This window comes from Ochotona princeps, chromosome 5 (assembly GCF_030435755.1).
Source record: "Ochotona princeps isolate mOchPri1 chromosome 5, mOchPri1.hap1, whole genome shotgun sequence".
Lineage (NCBI taxonomy): Eukaryota > Metazoa > Chordata > Mammalia > Lagomorpha > Ochotonidae > Ochotona > Ochotona princeps.
The window spans coordinates 9,717,293-9,729,758 of NC_080836.1; positions in this window are offsets into that span (position 1 = coordinate 9,717,293).

Below are 12,466 nucleotides of genomic sequence, written 5' to 3' on the forward strand. Positions count from 1 at the left end.
AGATACAAGGGAACTCATTGAACCACAAAATACAATACAATACAAGGAAACTTGTTGAACTAGTAAATGAGTTTATCTAGATTGCTGGATAAAATATAATTGAATTTCTGTGCAGTTTCCAGATTGTTGGAATCCTGGTTTGATGGCCCTCTCTTGGGAGTGGGAGAATTGTCCCAGGACTCTGAGAAGCGGATCTGGAATTCTTCAGTGCGCCATGCGGCTGAAGTGGGGGAGGAGCTAGGAGGATCCAGGCAGAGGCCTGAGTGTCTCAACCCCTGGGCAGCCATGCTGCCTGGAGGGCTTGGGTTCCCCGCCACGATTCCAGCCTAGCACAGCCAGGCTTACCACCACGTACGTACGTACATGGGGTGAGCGGCTCGCGGGAGGCCAGTGCGCCATTTGGCGCCAGGCTGTGCCTGCTGGCCGCCCGGCCAGGAAGTTCTGGAATTTGGTTTCTTTGATATGCTACATGAGTCGCTCCGTGCTGAACTCACAGTTCTCTGAGAATGTGTATTAGTCCTTAAGATTTTCAATGGCAGTAAATCTTCCTCTGAAGAACCTGTAGTCACTTTATAGTGCAGATTGCCAACACCAGTTCATTCAAAAGGCAAAATTCCGGGCTTGTCCAGCAGGATACCTCATTACCTGATAGGAGGAGGGATCAGCAGAGGGGTCACAGAAGGCAGGACTATGACATTGTCTGGCATTCGAGAACCATACTTGGGGCTAGAATGTGTCAGGTATGTGTGGACCAAACCCCGTGGAAACTCTGACCCCACTGGATGGTTTAGAAGGGCCAGAGGAGTCTATGCAGGAGGCATGACAGTCTATGGGGCGTGCTGGGCTGACCCAGAGCAACTTCTGGCATACTTAACACTGGCTGGGAACAGGCCTTGTTGGGGAACTTGGGGGAGGCCTTGGCTGGGTAGAGCTTACCACTAAGGGGCGCAGGAACTGGAAGGGGGCTGAGTTCTGGTAGGGTCACAGTTGTAATCCCTTGGCACAAATATGGATTCGGACTTGACGTACCATGCCAGGTTAGACCACAACACAGTTTGGTGCTCTGGAGGACCAGGGTAGATGTGGGACGGGCTCGGCTAGGTTTCAACCCCAATTGAGCCATATATGAGCTATATGTGGGTATGGACGAGCCATGGCTGGGCTGATACTCTCAACAGCCGGAACCAGAATGGGTTGAAGAGCAGTGCTGGCCGAAGGACTTGCTGGTATGTGTGAAGCCTGACTCCAGGAAGGGGTCTGATGGAGGAATCTGAACAGTTCCTCTGACAGGACACTGACCCTACATGGAGGTAAACAACCCAGAAGAGGCTTTGGAAAGTGACCCACTGGCATACATTTGGCTCGGGTTGGGGGCAGACCAGGCTGAGTCAGTTCACGTCATCCACTGGCAAATCCGAGCGCTGGAACTGTGTGGGGGCCTGGCCAGGTTTGGTTGCAATAAAAACAGTACAAAACACAAAATGCCAAGGTGAAATGGCCTGTGCCAGTAGGGAATGCAGCACCCAACCAGCATACCTCCCACTGGTTTAGGTGAGGGACGAGTGTGTGATGGGCAGAGCCGGGAAGAGCTGCAATACTCATTGGTTCCAATGGAGGTTGGGGCTCAGAATAGAACCAACCCAGGGGTTACAACCACCAGCTGATCGGAGTGATGGACTGTGGCGGGCACTGTGCTTACTAGTAGTACATGTAGGAGCCTGGACTGGGAACACCTCAAAGTTTCTTTGGGGATTCCCCTGAACAAAATGGAGGAATCAAAACATTAACCAAGAAAAGATAGAAGATGGAGTAGATCAATCAACCACCTCAGCTATATGTTTGCAGCGAAAAACTGGACAAGTGGAAACTCTAAAATGGATTATGTCCATCAGTGGACTCTGCACCAGTCTCATCATACCTGGATTGTTGCTGATGATATGTTGGAGCTTCTAATTGATCGAGGTGACGCTGTGCTGGCTCTGCCTTCAAACCTGAGAGGGCCTCCCTAAGAGGCCGTTGAACTTGAGTGGACAGTGGGATGCTGGACTCTGTATGGTGTGAGCTTGTAATTAGGGAATCCCAACGGAACTTGAGCTGTGGTTATGCATCAAGGTGAAGGAATTCACCATGGGGGAAGGGTTTGGGGTGAAGAGGGGAGAATCCCAGTACCTATGAAATTGTGTCATGTAATACAATGTAATTAATGAATAAATGAATAGAAAAAAAAATCTTAAACATACAAAAAATATAATTGAATTTGTACAGATTTGTAATAAAAATATTAAAGTTATTACACAACATTTATATATATATATATATATATATAGTATTACAAAGTCAGATATACAGAGAGGAGGAGAGACAGAGAGGAAGATTTTCCATCCGATGGTTCACTCCCCAAGTGAGCCGCAACAGGCCGGTGCACACCGGTCCGAAGCCGGGAACCAGGAACCTCTTCCAGGTCTCCCACACGGGTGCAGGGTCCCAAAGCTTTGGGCTGTCCTCGACTGCTTTCCCAGGCCACAAGCAGGGAGCTGGATGGGAAGTAGAGCTGCCGGGATTAGAACCGGCGCCCATATGGGATCCCAGGGTGTTCAAGGCTAGAACTTTAGCTGCTAGGCCACGCCACCGGGCCCAAAACACATTTATAAATACATTTATTTGAAATGCAGAGTTACATAGAGGGGGGAAGAGACAGAGAGAGAAGGAGAGACATCAAGAGAGAGATTTCACATCATATGATTCACTTCCCAAAGTGCTTCAAAAGCCAGGAACTCATTCCAAGTCTGCCACATGGGTGGCAGGGGCCAAGGAGCGGGATCATAATGTGCCACTTTCTGAGACACATTAGCAGGGAACCAAGTTGGAAGTGGAGTAGCCAGGAAGGGAACCAGAGTGCATTCTGGAAATCTCTCTAGCGGAGTGTGGCTTAACTGATATGCCACAATGCCAGCCCCTATGGTAGCATCTTAAAATACAAAATAATTGAGAATAGGTTGGACAAGAGAAAGAGAGATGAACTGGTGTGGTGAAGTTATATGCAGACACAGATAAGAAATGTATAACTATTCTATTGCGTAGGGTACTTGGTATTATTAGGATATTAGCTGCTCTCACATTGATCTCCTGATTGAATAAATCCTCAGCCCGTAGTTTTATGAAACATGGTTATCTAAGTTTAGCAATCATTTGGAAATCCAATGGACCCAGTAAATTAATGACAACACTGAAAATATAGAACGCATTTGGGTTTTAGACTTGCTGCAAAGTTGTGATAATTAAGACAGTGTAGCATTGTCCTTAAGTTAGGGCAACAGATCAGAAGAACAGAATAAGCTTTAGAAATACTGTTTTCTAAAATGGCAACTGATTTTCAACTAAGAAGAAGGCAGTCCAGTGGGAAAAAACTAGTCTTTTGCCACAGATGCTATTGCAACCATTCAATACTCATGTGCAAAAATGAACTTTGATTCATCTTGCGTATTATATAAAAAACTAGCTCAGAATGAATGCTAAACCTAAATTCAAACCTAAATTAGTCACCTTTAAAAGGAAACAGACAGAAAGTTTTGTGACTGTGTTACATGACAATTTCTTACATATGACAGTATAAGAACTTTATGTAGATAAATGAGATTTAATAAAAATATGTACTCTGCCTCTCAAAAGACACCGTGAAGGTGATGAAATGTGAAGAGTTATGCAGAGAGAGAATATTTATAAAGCTTACGTCTGCCAAATAACTTACATTCAGATTTATAAAGAACATTCTAAACCCAATCATGAGAAAACAAACCAGCTCAAACCAGGTATATGGATAGCAACTAGGCATATACAAATGATCAGCCATTATGCTGCAAAGTAAAACAGCAGGGAGCTGTTATCTTACTCCTGAAATCCAGTGTCTGTCTGAAACCTCATGGCTTCTCAGGGGAGGTTTGAATGATCTCTCTGTATCAGCTTCAGAGAGTGGAAGCACCTACTCATCATCCAGCCTCCAGCGCCTAGGCACGTGGCTGCATATGTGTTCCCGGAATATCTTGTGGGGTCAGCATTGTGGTCTGATGGGTAAAACCACCCTTTAAGCAACACTGGTATCCCTTGTGGGGGCTGATTTGTGTCCTAGATGTTCGGGTTTGACCCAACTTCCTGAGAAAGAAACAGAAGATGGCCCACATGTTGGGGCCCTACTACTCTTATGGGCATCCAGAGGAAGCTCCTGACTCCTGGCTTTAGCCTGGCTCAGCCCTGATATTTGCAGCCACTGGAGGACTGACCCCAGTAGATGGAAAATCTTCCTCTCCCTCTATCTCTCTGACTTTCAAATAAATCTTTTTTAAAAAGGAAAAAAAATTAGAGAGGCTTGCATGGCTTGCTGGCACCAAGGAGCTGATTCTCCAAATATCTGGGCTCTGTTGACTATGGCTTTTGAAGGGAGGGTACACAGAGGTTGACAGCATGATTGTAACTTCCATCACCATGAAGACGGGACTTTCTGGCTAAAGCAGCTTAGGAAATGGACATGTCAGAGTCTGTTTTGTTTTCCTATTCATATTTTCCTTCCACTTTTTTAGAGCTAGACATTTAAAGACTAGGACATTCAAAAATCACCACAAATGTAAAATAAGTTAGAAAGCCAGGAGGTACACCCAGGAGAAGGCACAAGATCAGAAGGGAACAGTGAATATTTTAAGTTTACATCCCACAATGATTATTTAGCAAAAAGGCAAATCCAGAGAACAGAAAGAATCTGATTTCTAGAGTTAACATACTGGACAACTGAAATACCCAACTTTCAACAGTGACAACAACAACAAAAAACCCCAAGCTATATAGATAACTCCGACAGCATGGCCCATTCGAAGAAAATAAGAGTTAAAGGAAGTCCCTGAGGAAGACCAGATGTTAGACTTATTAGACCAAGACTTTAAAACAGCTGTCTGAACAGGTGCAAAGGCACAGGAGGACCAAGTCAAGAAAACGTTGCATGAATAAAATACAAAGGTATATCAAGATGGAAAGCACACAGAAGGCAGCCCAGAATAAATCTGGGAGCTGAAAACACAGTGGAAAGATAACTTTTTTTATTAATTTTATTCATTAATTACATTGTGTTGTAATTTCGTAGGAACTGGGATTCTCCCCACACCTCCCCAAACCCTCCCCCCATGGTGGGTTCCTCCACCTTGCTGCTTAACCATAGTTCAAGTTCAGTTGAGATTCCCTCTTTGCAAGCATATGCCGAGCATAGAGTCCAACATCTTATAGTCCAGTCAAGTCCAACTACTTACTGGGGAGACCCTCTCTGGTCTGATGGCAGAGCCAGCAGAGTATCATCCTGATCAAATAAAAGCACTAACATACCATCAGCAACAATTGACATCATTATGGAATTGACATAGTATTGAGCAGCCAACATGTTAAAAATAAATGCGATTTCTTAACCACATTCTGTGATCACCCCATTCACATTTCAATTTTAGTTTATACATGACATATGACATAGCATCCATAACCCTTGACTGCAAGAATTTAGAAGCAGATTTGGGTAAGCAGAAGCAGATAGAGAAGTTAGGACAAATGGAATTATTTAGTGTGAGGAACAGAAAGAAAAAAAAAAAGATGAAAACTGTGAGATGCCACCAGGTGGTTCAACATATGAAAAAAAAGATAGAGACATCAGGTGAAGAAGTAATTGATAAAAACATTCCAGAGTTGAACAGATGTGATTGTAAATATTCAGGAAAATCAAGAAATTCTAAGCAGGAGGCCTGAGCCAAAGCACATCATAATCAAATCATTGAAAGGCAAAAGCAATCTCAAATCTTTCAAGAAAGAAGCAAATAGGCAACATACAAAAATCCTCACTAGTCTCAGGGGGTCTTCTGTGCTGGTTAGCGTTGGGGTTGGGGTTTGGGTTAGGGTTGGGGTTAGGGTTAGGGTTAGGGTTGGGGTTAGGGTTAGGGTTGGGGTTAGGGTTAGGGTTAGGATTAGGGTTAGAGTTAGGCTCCAAGACCACTGAAGGGTGAGTTGACAGTGCTCTTACACAACAGAAACACTGGAGACAAACTGGTGGTGAAGAATGTTCATTTACTTGATGCAAGTCACAAGGTAATGTAGGAGAAGGGGACAGGCAGAAGGGTGGTCCAGACAGTACTTCCAGCCAATAACAACATTGTGACTGGCTAACAGATTTGTCCATCTCTCTGGACCCTCCGATGGAATTTCTGGTTGCATGCCCAGTGAACAGGCCATGCTGGGGTCTGTTAGGCAAGGGCACAGTGTGCCATGTGCCTATGGCCTCCCATATGGGCTAGGCAGGTGAAGATCCAGGGACAATCTCCCACACAGTAAATCTGTGAATTTTTCAACAGAAATCCTGAGGGTCAGAAATGTGATATTCAAAGTGGTGAGAGAGAGGAAACGTCAACCAGGTATTCTAGATCCAGAAAAACTATCCTCTAAACATGAGGCAGAGATGGAAAGTTACAAATAAACAACAGCTAGGGGACATTTTGTAAGAATCACTAAGGGTAGTCCTGCAGGTTGAAACGACAGTGGCTCAACGCTCAAAGTCATATAAAGGCAGACAGACGGCAGTGAAGGCAAACACACGAGCAGTTGTAAGTTTGCAATTCCATTTCTTGTTTTCTACAGGGAATGTAGAAATGGGGTCGCTGCCTGCAATACTGGAATCACATAAGGGGCACTGGTTTATGTCCTGATTGTTGCTTTCACGACACCAGGTCCCTGCTAATGTGCCTGGGAAAGCAATGAAAGATGTGACAAGTGCTTAGGCCCCCCCTCCCCACCCAGTTGGAGACTGGAGGCAGTTCCTGGCTTTGGCCAGTCCTGGTGGTCCACTTGGGGAATAAACCAGTGGATCGAATCTGTCTCTCTTGCTCTAACTCTGACTTTCATATTAACAAAGAAATAAAAATCCTAAAAAGGAAAGATGGTTTATTAAAAGGCAACTATTTACTCCTTACCATGGTGTTGAGGATTTTTCTGCACCCCCCCCAAAAAAATGTTCTGCACCTTAAATGTTGACAAATATCTTGTTAGAGTTACAAGCCAGTCTAGATTATCCTAAAATCTGCCAAGATCAGCAAAATTATACTTCAACACAACAAATGGCTAAATACTAAAATGAAATAGACACGAGACAGCTGAATAGTACCCTATAGCCATTTTAAGGTATATAGCAGCCGGTCCTGTATATAAACTAAAATTGAAATGTCAATGAGCTAATCATAGGGTGTGGTTAAGAACTTGCATTTTTTTTTAACATACTGGTTACTCAAAACCATGTCAATTCCATAATATTGCAAATTGCTGTTGATGTTATATTGGGACTCTTAATTGACTATGATGATGTTCTACCAGCTCTAACTTCAGACCAGAAATGGTCTCCCCAAGAAACTGTTCAACCTATCTGGACAATAAGTAGCTGGACTCTATGCTTGGTATATGTTTGCAAGGAAAGAATCTTGATTGAATTTGAACTGTAATACTGCATCAAGGTGGAGGAATCCACCAGGGGGGAGGGGAGGGGGAGGGGTGGGGAGATTCCCAGAGCCTATGAAACTGTCACATAATGCAAAATTATATATATATATATATATATATATATATATATATATATATATATAGCAACTATTAATCCCTAATTTTGGACACAACATTTTTGGTCCATAATTTTGGGTTACAGAATTTTACGACTCCAAAGAGAACAAGTCTGGAAGTGTACTGTTGAAGGGATGTTTGTATCAATTCATATTACAGAATTGTAATTTTAAGATGTTAAATATAACCCGCATGATAACCACAAAGAAAGCAGCTAAAGACTATGTACAAAAGGAAATGAGAAAAGCATTAAAATGTGTCACAGCAAGAAACTCAAGTGAGCATCAAAGAACAGAGTGAAGCCGGAGATGAGAGACAGAAATAGCCTTAGGGCAGATAGAAAACAGCAAAATGTCACAAGTCAGTCTTTCCTCCTTGATCATTTCAAGGGAGGTGAATTAAACTCTCCAATCGAAAGACATATGGGAAAAAATGGATTTAAAAAAATGTGGCATGGGGCGGAGCAGTGTTGTGGCACAGTACGGTAAGCCTCCTCCTGAGACATGGGCATCTTATGCTGGAGGGCCAATTTGAGTTCCAGCTGCTGCGTTTCTGCACCCCAGGAAAGAAGACTTGGGTCCCTGCCACCTGTGTGAGAGACAGAGTTCCAGGGCCCTGGCTTTGACCTGTCCCAGCCTTGGTTATTATTGTATTGTGGATGGAAGATCTCTTTCTCTTCCTGCAACGTGCTGTCTCTCTCTCTCTCTCTCTCTCTCTCTCTCTCTCTCTGCTTTTCAAATCAATCTTTACAAAAAATATACAGCTTTGTCTTTAAGAAACCCTCATTATCTTCAGGATCACAAATAGGTTGAAAACAGTAGGATGGAAAGGGAGACTTCATATAAATAATAATCAAAATAGAGTCAGGATGGTTACAGGGATAACTACCAAACTAGATTTCAAATTAAAAAAAAAAAGATTTGAAGAACAAAGGAATAGTATTTATCTATATAATTTCAGCACTACAAGAAGAAATAGCAATTGCAAATGTTGATACACCTAATAACAGATCATCAAAAATATAAACTGTGAAAATGGACACAGTTCAAGAGGGAGAGATAAACAAATGTTGGAGAAATCAATATTCTAATCTCAGTAGAGGATGTAACAACCAGAGAGAAAATACTCAATAGAGAGCAATAATAGAGCAGGCGGATTTAACAGGTGTGTGAGTGTAAGGATGTTCTCGTTTTACTCAGCTGCAGCTTGCATATTCTCCAGGACAGACCAAATGTTAGGCCACAAATTAAAAAAAAAAATCAGTGACTTAAAATGTGTCAGTTACATATCATAATACTGTCTTTAGAAGGAACACGTCTGACACTCGCTACAGCATGGTGAACCATGGGGATGTTACTTAAAGTGATACAAGTTGTGACAGGATAAATACCTTGTGTGACCTTCTAGAGGAGGTGCCTGAAGTCACCGCATTTGCACAGACTGAACACAGACCAGCAACCAGGCACGGGGAGGCAGCTGTTCAATGTGCACAGTGTTCTAGTTGGAGAATGGGAAAGTTCTGGAGGTAGACACTGATGTTTACTGCAGAGTGAATGTACCCGACTCCACGCAACTCTTGGCTTACGTGGTACATTTTATATTATGTGTATTTTACCAGAAGAAACAAAATAGAGGGACTTTAGCAGGTATTGACAAAAATGATGAGAAACTGGCTCTCATAGTCATTGGTACAAATGCGGAATTACACATTTGCTTAACAGCCGTTCAGCAATTTATTTAAAAGCCAAACATTTATCACCATATGATCCAATCATTCCACTTCTAGGTATTTCCTCAAGAGTGTTTAATACCCACATCAGCACAAAGATGCACACACAAATGTTTACAGACCCTTTGACATTCAAAATTGGAAATTATCCATATGTCGATCCACAGATGAGCGCAGTGTGGTCTAGTCATGCAATGGACTATTATTCCATAATTTCAATGAATTAGCTATTGGTGCACGCTACCGTATAGATGAGTCTCAACAAATGCATGGTGAGCAAAAGCTTGAAAAATGAAGCTGCTGCTGATTCCATTGATACCAAATCTGCAAATGCAGCCTAGTCTCAGTAACAGAGAGTGGATCACTGGTTTTCTGGAGCTGGCAGGGAGAACACGGGGGAAGAGCCCACAAAGGGGGCAGGGCAGACAGTGGGGAGAGGATTGGCTCATTACGTTGGTTGTGGGCATGATTCCACGGGTCTGCCTGCATGTCAAGACTTGTAAAATTAGCCACTCCAGACGTGTGCAGTTAAACATCCACAAAGGAGGTCTTAAAAAATGCCTGATGAGATACCACGTCTTAGAACCACTGAAGTCTAAAACACTGTTCACCGTTGTTCATGCCCAATGTTGGAAAGAATGAGAAGGAATTATTAACTTTTATACACTGCCAGCAGGAGTGTTAAATGTTTGAACTATTGTGGAAAGTCATTTGGAGGTTTCTTAAACATCTGCGCATACACCTATCAGATGACTCAGTCATTCCCCTTTGAGAGAGCACATGTGTATACAAGGGCGTGCAGACAAGAAGTCACAGCAAATGCCCAGCATTAAGTGAGACATAATTCACACAAGCAATGACCATTATGAACAGGAATGAACTGAGACTCAACTGTAAAATCTCTGCAGAGAAAATGCAAAACTACTCAGACATCAGTTAACTAACACAAATGGGTAGCTATAACATAGTAATGAATAGCCACACTTGAAAATATCACTTCTTCCCAATCTGAATTTTGAGTTCTTAATAAGCTCTTGAGAAACAGCCAAGCCATCTCTCCTCCTTCTTTCTTTTTATTTTTTTAAGAAAGTTTTTTTTTTTGGGGGGGGGGGAGGGAGAGTGGTGTGGACTGTGGAGGGCTGGTGCAATGGCATGGCGAGCTAATACTCTGCCTGCAAGTGCCAATTTGTGATCCATCTGCTCTACCTCCCATCCACCTCTCTGCTTATGGTCAGGGAAAACAGCTAAGAATAAACCAAAGCCTCAGGCTCCTGCACCCGTATAAGAGGCTGGACAGAAGCTCCTGGCTCCCAGTATCAGATTAAGTCAATGCTGTCCACAGCAGTCATTTGGAAAATGAACCAGAAAATGTAAGATTTCTCTCTGCCTCTCTTTCTCTCTCTTTGTAAAAATCTGCCTTTCAAATAAAAATAATAGATCTTCAAAAATATATATTTGCTTTTTATTTATTTAAAAGGTGAGTTATTTATTTAAAAGGTGAGTTAACCCTAACCCTAACCTCTCTCTCTCATTCCTCAAGGGGTCCCAGAAGCTGGAACTGGCCCAGACTGAACCCAGGAGCTAGGAGCTTCCTCCAGGTCTGCTACATGGATGCAGGGGCCTAGAAATTTGGACCATTTTCTGCTGCTTTCCCAGACACATTAGCAAGCAGGGAGCTGGGATGCCAGAGGCACAGGCAGAAGCTTAATATGCAATGCCACAGTATTCTCCCCACAAGCATTATCTTCAACAGCTAAGGTCATTTCCATACCTGACCCACTAGGGCTATGATTATGTGTTAGGTAGTCTTAAGCATTTGCTTAGAGAATGTCTCTTTCTAGGATTAGTGCTATCCCTTGGTTGGACCAGAAAGTAAGGAGAAACCTGAATCAGAGGCTGGGTGGAGGAAGGGAGATTTCCCAACCTCGGCACCTGAATGTAGGTAACTTGGGCATCTGACTGTGGAATGAACTTGTTCCCACAGCTTTCCACTTGATGAAGAGAGTACTCTGAAGGCTGTGACTGCTACAGGGGTGTGCTTTTGCAGCAGCGTGAGCATTCTCATTAATTAGATTTTTCCACAACAGCTTGGGATATCTACAATTGACAGGTGACATCAGTGTTGCTCTTGCTAACGTGTGGAGATGAACAAATGGAACCCAGGGGCCCTGCTATTCCTTCCTCATTTTCCTCGTGTAGCATGGCACATTGTCCTCTATAGGAGGCTAAATTTTTTTTTTTTGCATGTTGGCCTATCCTTACTTGTTTCTAGAGTAAATGGATGATATCTTGTAAAATTTCACATGTGCTTTCATGGTTTCTAGATGTTGTGAAATTAAATAAATGCATAGGCGGGGCACAGCTGCTTGTAGAACCTAAACTTACCAGACACACATGGCATGAGAGTAGGATCTGTTAGGCAGGACTGTCTCCCTGGGTCACTGAGCAGGTGTCATTTAGCTTTCTTGACTTGTATCTTGTCTTCAAGAGCAGAGGCTCTTTTTTTTTAAATCTTTGTGTGTGCAAGTCCTAGTGCAGGACCTGTCCCAGAGGGCATTGGAGGTACTCAGTCACGTGGGGAGAAATGATGAAAGGAATGGGGAGAAAGATGTGTATAGGCACTGTGACAAAGGTAGATTCCCAGTGTGAGCATCATTGAACCTATGCAGGGCACAGAACCTAGTTTGGATACCACAGAGTTGATGGAAAGCAGCTTGTTCACCTTACTGCAGATAACATGGAGCTCAGAACTGTCATGCAGACTCAATAAAGCCATAGAGAGCCTGGGATTCCTCTACAGACACCATAGAGGTGATCACAGAAACACAACATGAGCATCATGGCAGTGGTGGGGTACACCCAGTGTGGCCCCTGTAAGCGGGTAGAAAGCATAAACACTGGTGTGGGTCCTCCTGGATTGATGGAGCACATACAGCTTCAGCAAGGACAGAATGGGGCTGATAGAAAACTTCAAATACTAGTGTAGACACCACCAAGCTGCAGTAACTGTAGAACTCTAGCATGAAAACCATAGCTTATGCAGAACCCTGTACCTCAGTGTGGATAAGAGAACTAACGCAGTTCCCAGACACCTTGGGACTAAATGCTAGT